The following is a 13,143-nucleotide window of genomic DNA, read 5'->3' as shown; positions in this document are numbered from 1 at the left end:
CTAAATAAAATTCTTACACTACATACTCTATCAATTCAACAATTTTTTTATAACTAACCTGTATGTCATCCATGGAAAATAGGCCCAAACCATGTAATGATGATGGAGCTATGCGATATATCCTCTTGTTAACACAAAAATTAGTGTTAATTGGAGGTAATTCTTTGCGTACCCATTTTTTCTCAAGATGTATGTACATCAAGCGAACCTTGATTTTTCTCTTTATCTCATCATCATAAGAACATGACCGTGCCTTGAGCAAGGAAAAATTTCATGCATTTATTGAATTTTCTTCTAATCTTTTGCCCTCTAGTTTGTCTCTCTTTAGTAGACCTACTACATGTCTCATTGTACTCTTCTATTCTTGTGTTTCCCTCACTTAAGGAAGACAAATCTAACACATACCTATTTGGTGGTACCTGGAGCCCATAAAATTTGAGAAATAATTTTCTATAAAATGAAGGAGAAAAATATTTTTTTATAAAATGAGGCTAATATTGATGAAGTTTGCCTAAAGTTAATGTCAAAGGTAAAGAAAAGGCAAACATGTAATAAACTTATACCTCTTGATCCATGTCACTTTGTACCATCCTTGTTAAAGGGGTATAGTTTCCTGCATATGTAAATGATTTGTCTTAAGTTAGTTACAAATTACATGATACTTATGCTACAAATTATCCGTAAAACATAACATGAAAAATATGCATACATCGCAAAAAAACATAAAATTATATAGTTTTTAATTGGTTACCTCTACAAAAAACATATTATAAGTAATCAACACCTAATACATTTCCATTGATCATGTCATTGATCATCTTATTCATCCATCTCATCATCATGAACATCATCATTATCGCCATCATCATCCAAATTGTCAGAATTATCATGGTCAACATCATGATCATCACTATGACCATCATCATCATCATTTTCGTAATCATCATCACCATCACCATCACCATCATTATCATCTTCACCACCATTATCATCATCATCAATGCCATCACCATCATCATCATCTCCTTCATCTTCATCATCATCATCATCATCATCATCATCATCTCCCCTTTCATCTTCACCATCATCATCATCTACTTCGTCTTCCACTTCTTCGATATCTTCTTCTTCAATCACATTATACTTTATTGGTCTTACTCTTGGATTATGTCTAATGAAAAATGACCAATTCAGTTTATGTGAAACACCAAAGTAAAACACTTGCTCACATTGGCTTGGAAGAGCATAGGGCTCATTTCCAAATGGCTCAAATGACCTTGTATTGATCATTGTAAATCCATTATCATGTTCAATAATAGTTCAGGATCATTTTGATTCAGTCATATCTTGTACCATTTGACACTGAATAGAACTTGTTTGAAGGAATTAAAGTTACACTCAATTATATTGTCCAAAATTTTATGGTAGCTATTTTCAGATTATTGAGGATGCATGTCATTTCTAGACAAAATATTGGTGGCCTCAAACATTGCAATTATCCTAGAATCATAAGTTCTCTTAGTATCGTCCACCTTTTTTATGCAAAATTTACGACCATTGTAGTACATAACTCTGTAGTGCTTGACTTGTTATTTTTCAAACATGTCAAAATTATGCATCCATCCTTCAGTTGATATTAATCAAATGGGTCATGATAGATTAACTTATATTTAGCTTTCCACCTCTTAAACAATTTGCTAGATCAATTACCATTGGCATAACATTTGGATCTCCATTATGATGAGCTTCTTTAACTAATGAAGCAACACCTTACCATGTTAATGAGTGACCATTTTTTTGAGATCATTCAATCCATACCATTATCCAATCAAATATTGTTTGCAATACACAAATGAAGTGCATCCCAATCATGAGCAACTATATAAAATAAATAGACTAGTTAGAAACAACTTATATTGATGATGGATAAGAATTAATTAACTACAATAACATCTTATAATTACCTCTCACTTTCCTCAATCTACCTTTCCCCATCGAGTACTCCCCTTTGAATCTGTTCATGGAGTTGGGATCCCAAATGTGATCTATACGGATCTTTGATGCAAATTTGGGAAGATATTCACTAATGTAAACCAGGGTTTCGTAGACCATATATCTCTCGACCATGGAACCCTTCGGATGTGCTCTCTGTTAAACCAATCCATTCAAAAATTTCAAGTGCTCTCAACCATCCACATTGACCTAGTTGGTATAGGTCCACACAACTTGATCTCCTCAACTAGATGTATGAGGTAATGTTCTTATGCACTAAAAAAAGTTGAAGATAGACACTTTTGCATCTCAGACAAAAGCTGAGAAATTTTTCTCTTCCATTTCTTTATGTCTTTTGTATCAATTTCTTTAGATGACAACCACCTAGAAGATATTCATCACACAAAAATATATTAACGATACTAATAACACTTCTAATCTCATGTATTTACCAAGATCATATATAACATGTTTGACATTTATGTTGTTAAAGTTGTGTGGGGGAGATAGAGGTAGAACATATTGCAGTAATAATAAAATGATCTTTTCAATATATTATAAAATAAAACAATCAAAAGTATATGATGTTTTACAAATTTATTTTAAATAGAGAAGAGCATGACTTACCTTTAGAAAGGTATGCCAATCATGCATTTTCAACCCTGACCCAAAATCACCTTTCTTTGATATGAGATTGCTTATGTTTGTAGCAAATCTTGTGAGAAATTCAGTTTTTTTTTATGGCATCAGTTTTTTGTTGCATTAATAACCAAGGAATGATACTCGTATTAATCTGATGGGTATGTGCAGGATCATGGTGTGCCAAAAAGTGGCGATGTGAAAAAAAAAGAGTTTGAAGACGCCTAAAAGCACTTCAAAATCCGCTCTGACTTTTTTTTACCTATCCAGGAACCAAACCTGGAAGGTTAAGTCGAGCCTTATCGGATATCCAATATCATATCGGATATCCGATTTTAAATCCAATATCCGACTAATAATTAAAATTATATAATAGTATGATATATTATTTAATATTATTATTATTGATATAAAATAATAATATTATTATTTAATAATATATCATACTATTATATTATAATAATATTATTATTATTTAATAATATTATTATAATAATAATAATTATTTAATAATATTATTATAATAATTATTATTATTTAATAATATTATTATAATAATTATTATACTATAATATAATAATATTATTATAATTATTATTATACTATAATATAATAATAATATTATTATAATAATTATTATACTATAATATAATAATAATAATATTATTATATTATAATCGTATAATATGATACTATAATAATAATATTATAATAACATATTATATTATAATAATATAATATAATATTTCATATATTATAATATATAGTAATGTAATATAATATATATATATAATATAATATAATAATAAAAAGTAATATCTTATAATATAATATATAATAAAAAAGTATAATATATTATAAATTATAATAATATAGTATAATAATAATATTTTATATTATAATATATAGTAAATTAATATAATAAATATAAAATATAATATAAAAATATATAAAATGTAATATATATGTTATATTATATCCGATATAATATCGGATATCCAATACAATATCCGATATCCGATACCTGGGCATGGATTAAACATAAAATCACAGACCCGCAACCCTTATTTTCATGCGAATTTGGGCCAGTCAGATCGAATATCAGATAGCAAATCGGATATCAGATATCAGGTATGTTCCCCCCCCCCCTTTGACTCATTTTAACCTAAATTTAATAGATTTTAACAAGATTTTGTTTGTTTTAGTTGAATCTAGAGTTTTTTTGACAAAAATGGTTAAAATTAAGATTTTTTTTTAATATATATTACGTTTTGCAATTCAATAGGAATGGCTGATCAAAATGATGACACTGATGCAGGGAATAATATTCCTCGCAACCCACCACCAAACAATCCAGTATCCCCACAAAATCGTCCACCAAATGATCCTCTACCTCCTCAAAACCCTCCTCGAATCGAGGATTTGATAAATGAAAATCTCACTGAGTTGAGAGGTTTGCATAGAACATACAATAATGTACCTGCACTGGCTCCTATGTTATCCACGTTAAACACCATAGTGGATAACATTGAAACTCTGACAAACCAACAAAATGCTGCTCTTCGTTGGCGTGATGAAATGCACCAGATGTTTGATGATGGTTTGGATTATGATGAGGTCGCGGCCCTCAACATAACCAAAGACAATTTGGCAAGCCTTTTTGCTAACCCAAAAACGGGTATACCAGTTGACCCAAAAAAAACCAAACTATCGATTAAATGGTGCACAAATGACGCCATACGTGCAAATTTTTGGGACCGTTGGTGGATGGTCTTTGATATCCCTCCACATGGCAATTTAGACATACCATTTTATTTCCTTAAAAAATTATATGCAGAATTTGTGTTGAAACTTAAAGTGAACTATTGGAGCATGAAGCCCAACATGGGCTTAGGACTAGGAGCTCCTCAGGATAGACCCTCTTCCCAGCAGAAGAAACTTGGCACTTTTGTCCCCCCCCCCCCTGATATCTCCCCCCCTCCTCGAGTGCAGCATCCAGATATTATGGCAGAGGCTAGCTCTCAGACCATCAGAGCCATTCATAGGCTGAGTAGCCTAATGATATCTTAGGCTAGGTCAGTCTTGCCTCCTCGTGTTGATGATGTTGGTGCCAGTTCATCATCGGCTAGCTCATCACACATTTGTGTGCCTCACACTTGCATTACATGCAAGAATATTTTCCTGGGTCCATAGGTGATCTTCTTGAGTATCATTTTGTATTAGAGGAGGATACACCAGACGCACGTGTAGAGGCTACAGACCCTGATGCGAGAGAGGAGGGGAATGTAGAGGCATGGACTCCTTCGGTGTCGGTACATGTATACATTTTTTTGTTATGACATATGTGATTTAAAGTTAATTTTTATAATAGAGTAATTTTAATTTTTAAGCCATACTGACTTTTACATGTATGTGATCTTCATTCATGTTTAGTTGATGACCGAGGAGGAGCTCAGACAGATAGATGATGCTACACTCTCGGCCATTTCATTTGGCCTTGAGACATCTATGGTACATTATGTTGTGTTCGCATTTCTTTTTTCTATTTGATATTGTAGCATATATGGTTGCTAATCTTTCTTTTATCTTGTAGATACCACCTGCCCCGGGGGGACAAAGTGCGGAGGGTGAGCCAGCATGCATTGACAAAGGAAAGGTAATTAGATGTTTTCTAATTGATTAAATATTGATGCATTCTTGTAAAATATTTGTGGTAATCTCATTTAATTACATTATTTATTGTATATAGGGTGTGGCTACTGGCGATGAGCCTGTACAGATTCGGCGTCCTAGATCATCAGGGATTTTCATTCGCACAGAGAGCCCCATTGTATGTATAAGTATCATTTATTTTTTATTTTTTTAATTGATGCAAAGGAAAGTATGATTGTTGTTCTATACAATTTCTATGATTTTTTCCGTACCAATAATGATTCATGTCTTGCATATGTTCATTACAACTTAAATAGGCTTATATGCACCTGTCCAACCGACCAAGTTGGTTACAAAGGTTTATTTAATCAAACAAATACCAAATTACTACTTTCCCTTGAAAACTAATATGACCATTTGAATTTGAAATTCAAATTTCAAACTATAGTTTTTATGCATTCCCTAACTTTTTAAACTATTCCATTGACTCAAAATTGGTCATATGGATTTATTAAATGCAACTAAGTAAATTTCTAGAAAATTGAAGGTTTTATTATTTTTTCTCCAAACCACCGTACACTCTGATCTCCCCCTTTCAACTGAGATCACATATGACATATATAAAGGTCTACATGGCCGTTGGAACAACCATATAGGCATTCCCAACCATAAAACAAACAAACAACCACTTTTTGCTAATATTGTTTAGACTCTAAATACCCTATTCTAAGGCCTTTTGGTCCCATGGAGTCACTTGGTTTATAACCACACCAAAATGCTTGTGGGCCTTACATGTGCCTTTATTACAAAACATAGACCAACTTGTAAAATATGGAGCAAACCTTTATTCCAACTTCCTAATCTACTTGAATCCTCGCTTTCATGGAGTGGCAAGGTGTCCGGCAACAGAGATACTTGTTCCCCCCTGCCACATAGGTTAGGTGCCCTGCACCACCTTTCCTCTCTCTCATTCTGAACACTAGTCCACCAAGTGAGTGATGTTCCTCTCAGTCTTGTTGTTGCTACTTTTACCTTCTTATTTGCCTCTATGTCTTCAAGATCAAAGTAGTTCTCAAGGTCCTCTATCTACCCTAGCACTTCTTCACTATCCATTTTACCCTGGTATATTGGAAAATCAATATGGTTCTTCCCACCATTACCTTGTACTGCCTTAATAATTCTCATAAATCTCCTTTCTTCAGGATCATCTGTTGTCTCATGCTCTTGCCTTGCATTAACAACCTCTTCTTCTTCATGGTTCTCTCCATGATTTCTTCCTCTAACCTCTTCTCCTCTACGTTCTCGCGTTTCCTTTTCTAAGGATTCTATCCTTGCAATAAGCTTCAGCCTCTCTCTTCTCATCTGTCTTTCTTCCCTCACTCTAGATGCTTCAAGTTCTCTCCTCTCTCTTTTCTCTTTTGCTAACTCTTCTCTCAATTCTTCAAGTTCTCTAGCCATTTGATTTTTAGGAGGCATTTTCACAACAAGTTTTCTTCCTTCCCAAGGGCCAACTCACTGATTCTCTTTCTTTCCTCACCAAGAAATCTCTGGACACCACTTATGTACCTTTCAACTCTGGGACACACAAGGAGGAATTAGACACACCAAGGCTTCAACAAAGGGAGCAACACACTAAGGATTTTCAAGATTATAGGTCTTGGTCACACTCCTAAACACCCAAACTTCAAAACCCTCCTTAAAATGGCTTAAAAACCAGGGCCTGCTTGTTCAAACCCCAAAACTCAATTCTAGAACGTTTTGACTTATCTAATGACAAGATATGATCATGACAACCTACATGAACCTATCAAATGACACATCTACCATATGAAATCCTAAAATCCTATCTCATGCCCAATTACAACTTTCTTCTACATATGAGTCCAACATTATAACTTTGTATGCTTCCATGAACCATAATTGGTGCAAGGATTGCCCAATTGACTTCAAGAGATGTTCCATGACCTCTGTAATGCCTTGGATCTTCAATGTTCCCCTGATGAGCATGGGATGCTCTTGCATCACTTATCTTCATAAATAAATTCAAAACTAATTTCCGTGATATTAACAACTACTATTTTGTATCTCATAGGAGACTCCTAGTGCACATTAGGTTCAACGGGACAATTATGTAGATTTGATGACGCGACCACTCACTCCTGAGGAGGAGCCTACAATAGTAAGTTGTAGTTTGAATTCATGATTAAATATGTTATAAATTTAGCATGCTATGAATTATAATGTTATAGTTTAAATTGTAGATTCATCTGACAAAGGTATTTGAACATATACAACCCACAATCACAGAGGTACCAGCATTGCCGAGGGCATACGAGAGGACTCCTGACTGGTGAAGGAGGTCGATGAGAGAGGTATTTATTATGAAAATTTGATAGTATTAATCTTCAATACGAAAAATATTATTATGCATTTGAGTAATTCAATGTTAGATACGTAGAATCATATAAATTTAGTAGTCTAACTTTGGGTTTTCCTTTTTTGTTTATGTAGGAGGCATCCGATCCACCTAGTGCAGCGAAGAGGCTGCATTTTGATCATCCACCAGCACCCTAGGATAGTATAGTTTTCGTAGGATGCATCATGAGACATTTTGAGATGGCATATGCCACATTGTATATAGAAACATTGATATTATACACATTCTGATGGCAGGATCAGCCACATTTTGTATATGGATCTATGTATTTTGATATATATATATATATATATATATATTTGAGTACTTTGTCTATGGATACATGATCTTTGATATATATTTGTGTAAAATTTTGTCTATGGATACATGTATTTTGATATATATTTTTATCATTTACGTGCACAATGATATACATATTAATTTAGTATCTAGTACTGTTCAATTTATCGTGGATCATGTGTCATGCCCTAAATTTTACTAGTAAAAACACAACAATTTTTTTTTTTTTTTTTAGCTTATTAAGTCACATAAGAAATTACATATTGTAAAACAAGGTTATCATTAAATAGGAGTTCAAGACTCATGTGAATAGTGTGAAGGTGTTAACATTTTAGTCACAGGTGGTTTTCAAATAGATTGGATGACAGTCTAGTTCAAGTTAGCGTCATGAGTCAAATGAGCAAGTTCAAGATACAACACTCATAAATTAGTGAGGTAATTCATATCCTAACAAGCCTCTGATACTAATATTCTATTAGGGTCTATCAGTTGTATCAAATGGACTAGGTCGTGATTCTAGCATGTAAGGGAAGGGGATCAAAATTACTTATTATCCTCATTACCAATGTACACACATTCATTAATCATTACAATATATATTAATGTGACAATTAATATATTACTATATCCTCATTATCTATCAACATTGCTTCCTCGCCAAATTATTGAGTGCACAACAAGATTGTAAGCAATCTACTAAGTTTTAAATTTATACAATCAATGGTATCACATAACATCTATGGATTGTTATTATCAATTAGTCATTTACAATACCACAAGGAGAAAACTTTCTTTCACATTTTCAAATGATAACAATGATGTCAAAGCAAATTTGTGACTCGTACCAATGCTTTCATAACAATATAAACTCCAAATGAAACATGCATATACAACCTTATCAATATTTTCTTCTACACGTACATTAGGTAACAATGATACAATCTCCTTCCATCACAATGGGGCAACATAAGGGACTTTTCAAGATCATAAGGAAAATGGACATTGAAAGATATGGACAATGAGTAGCATGAACATTGTCCAACATGATCGTTGAGAACATGAACAAGCTGGTGAATCCTCCTTCACAAATGAGGGCACAATGTCAAGTTTTCTCATCCAACATCAATCTGCAAGATGATCATTCCAAGCCATTTCCATTGCTCCCTTGGACACAAATCTGCATATGCAACACAACAAAATAACAAGGACCATGGGTGCTTTCCACCTAACCATAGGCCTCAAAGAGACCATCCCCGCGCTAGGGAACAAGGCTCAAACTGGGATACACATACAATCTTTCAATGCATAAACATTACAATTCAAACTTGAACAATTTCCCCCCAAGACTATTTCACAATGGCTTCACAGATGGAACCATAAACATAGGGTGAAGGTGTGTTCTAAAATGGAGACTTGCCATACCAAACCATATTTGCAATAAAAAATTTTCATGCCCTCTCGGGGCTATCATAAATGAACCATTTAATGCCCTCTCGGGGCCTCCACATTTCCTCCTCCAAACCCACTACCATCAGCTATAACTCCTCAAACTTCCTTTCTACACCATACTTTCCTTATCATCCCTAGCAAGATATGAAATGTTATGGCATACAATGGAGCCCATACTCCAAGGTTCTCAATACATTTTTCGAACCCAACTTAAGCCCTTCACCCTGGACTTCTCTTCCCTTCCCACAAGGGTGAGTGTAAGTCCCAATCCCATAACAATACTCAAGCACAAAACAAGAAAATAAAACCAAGTAGAAATAAAACAAGAAATTTTGGCAAACACCCCACTAGTTTGGCCAAGACCTTCTAATAAAGCCTTCCCACTAACTTATTTTAGCAAAAACACTAAGCCACTCCATCCTTACGAACTCGTCTCCTCTAACGGTTCATCGATAGCCCTCATGAGCTCTGAGTTATGACCCTCGAAGGATCGACCTCAAAATGCACTTAGAGCACCTTGAAGACTCCTCGATACGGGGTGGCCGCAAATGATGGATGGTCTTCGTGGCAAGAACAAAGGTGTGACTAGGGTTCACCCGCTCATCTGGAGCTAATGGGACTGACGATTCGATGCCAAGATCAGCGGTTTCAAAGTTACGCTGTGGTGCACCTATGAACTGAGGCACACTGCGAGTTTTGGCATCGAGCGAGATCGCTGTGCTGAATCCAAACGGAATGTGATCTCTCGAAAATGAGATAGGTTATTTTAGGCCTCAGGGTCACCATCTTGTAGCATTTGACAGTTCATCGATAGCCCTCACGAGCTTTGAGTTATGACCCTCGAAAGATTGACCTCAAAATGCACTTAGAGCACCTTGGAGACTCCTCAGTACGGTGTGGCCGCAAATGATGGATGGTCTTCGTGGCTAGAACAAGGGTGTGACTAGGGTTCACTCGCCCATCCGGAGCTAATGGCACTGACGATTCGATGCCAAGATTAGCGGTTTCAAAGTTACGTTGTGGTGCACCTATGAACTGAGGCACACTGCGAGTTTTTGGCATCGAGCGAGATCGCTATGCTGAATCCAAATGGAATGTGATATCTCAAAAATGAGATAGGTTATTTTAGGCCTCAGGATCACCATCCTGTAGCATTTGACAGTTCATTGATAGCCCTCATGAGCTCTGAGTTATGACCCTCGAAAGATCAACCTCAAAATGCACTTAGAGCACCTTGGAGACTCCTCGGTACGGGGTGGCCGCAAATGATGGATGGTCTTCATGGCCAGAACAAGGGTGTGACTAGGGTTCACCCACCCATCCGGAGCTAATGGTACTGACGATTCGATGCCAAGATCAACAGTTTCAAAGTTACGCTGTGGTGCACCTATGAACTGAGGCACACTGCGAGTTTTGGCATCGAGCGAGATCGCTGTGCTGAATCCAAACGGAATGTGATCTCTCGAAAATGAGATAGGTTATTTTAGGCCTCGGGATCACTATCCTATAGCATTTGACAGTTCATCGATAGCCCTCACGAGCTCTGAGTTATGACCCTCGAAAGATCGACCTCAAAATGCACTTAGAGCACCTTGGAGACTCCTCGGTACGGGGTGGCCGCAAATGATGGATGATTGTTTGAAGACTACTCCATGTGTCACTATCTTTCTTGGAAAAAAAATTTCTTTTGAACATCAAGCTTGCAATATTATCAATTATTGTCAAACTTTTTCAACCAAGTCAAAATGTCAAATGCAAATATTTGTTTGCATTTTTTGCTAAGGGGAGTTTCAGAAATTGACTTTGATTTTCTATGTCTCTAGTGCTTGAACATACTTAAAATGGCTCTTTGGTCTTAGAGCTATTGGTATTTTCTAACTTCATGGTCTATGATATGCATACTAAGAATTTCTTTCACTAAATGGTTTCCTTGATCTATTGACTACACTTAAATTTGTTCACTTGTCATCTTTCTTTCTATATGTTCAATACAAAGAGCTAGAAGAGACAAATAATCTTTCTTACCTTCATCTCTCTAAGCACATGATAGAAATCAATTCTAAACTTGAGAAAAGGTTAGAGGAGAATATTGCATTCTTAAATTAATCTCCCTTAAGACCTTTACATACACACGGGGCATTCTTAAATTAATCTCCATGGAAGAAAATTTCATAAAACTAAAGATTCCATAGTGTTGAAACATAAAATCCAAGATCTCATTTATGATGGGATTGTTGATACCTCTAATGACTCATCCACTCATAGCCTTCATATCCAACTTCATATCATGTCAGTATGCATGTGCTATCTTGCTTATTGGCTTTAATTGCTTATCCTACATGCTATCTTCTTTCATGGATATCCGCATGCAATTATCTTTCATATAGTTATAAATGCTCTTAAAATTGTCGTTATAGCCTTGTATCACATGCAAATATGATTTGGAAGAACTTGTTCAATATCTTCCTCTTATAATTCCTTACAAAGAACCTACCAAAATACAAAAACCATATACAAAAAACTACACATTTTACATCATAATACATCATAAATTTTAGAAATTCTCCCCAATACCACTCCCCTCCAACTCTTCATGATGTACCTACATTCCAATATCATACAAAAATTAGTAACTTATTGTATTAAACAAGATAATCATCAATTCATTAAATCATTATGAAGAAAATAACATAAGAAGTATATATACCTAGTCAGGTATTCCAATAGGGTCCTCTCTCTGTTTTAGGGTCTCCAACAAGGCTTCATGATCAACATTAGCAATAGTAAAAAGTTCTTTTACTTTTGGTCTTCCTTGATGCTTCAATAACTTTATATTTGTTGCTATAGTAAGATGCGAATATATGAGAATTACTTTGTGCTTCTGATAGTCTTCGAATGCAGGAATTTCGTTCCTTCTAAGCATGTATGTCCGCAACCATGTTCCAGCAACAACCACTGAACCAGTAGGATACGTGAATCCATCATCATCTATGATCGGTTGTGCAAGTTTTTGTTTTCCTCTTACACAACGTGCTAACCAATAATCGGATTTCTCATCATTCCCCTGTGGTGCAACCAATGCAAAGACATGTCCTGGCTAAAGTAGATCTGATAGATGATTATGCTCAAGTGAACTTTCCATGTCATCATTTTTGATAGAGGGTATGATAGACAATGGAGTAAGATAATGTGGAGCCCATGTGTCCACCCACTCACTTGACTCACAGTGATCCCAATCACACTGAAAACAAGTACGACAAAAACAAGGTAGTTGTCGTGTCCAAATGGTCCATATACTAGAATTAGAGCTCCGAAATGAATGCATTTTTGATGAGTTTGTCACTGTAGCACAATCTGATCTATCACCTATGGAACCTTCCTTAACCAACCAAAAGAACCTGTGTACCACTGAATTAAGAGTCCCCCCCTATGATAATGCTAAACTACACCAATCAACAATGCTACGAGCATCAAGAAGCTCTGTTGTTGAAATCTTCAGTTGCTCCCTAACTAGAGCTCTCTTCACACATGCCCCTGCTCCATCATGTTCCCCTTTTCCATGGCCGGACTCAAAAAAACTCCAAATATGAGGCACCCCTCTCTCTACGTGCATCCTACACAACCAATAAAACATGCGAGCATTCTTGAATTGACCTGTATAGTTATCTGACCAAATGATATGTCTATACATAGCA

The sequence above is a fragment of the Cupressus sempervirens genome, chromosome 6 (genome assembly GCF_028749045.1).
Source record: "Cupressus sempervirens isolate cs-2001-9-10 chromosome 6, ASM2874904v1, whole genome shotgun sequence".
NCBI lineage: Eukaryota > Viridiplantae > Streptophyta > Pinopsida > Cupressales > Cupressaceae > Cupressus > Cupressus sempervirens.
This window is presented reverse-complemented; position numbering follows the sequence as displayed.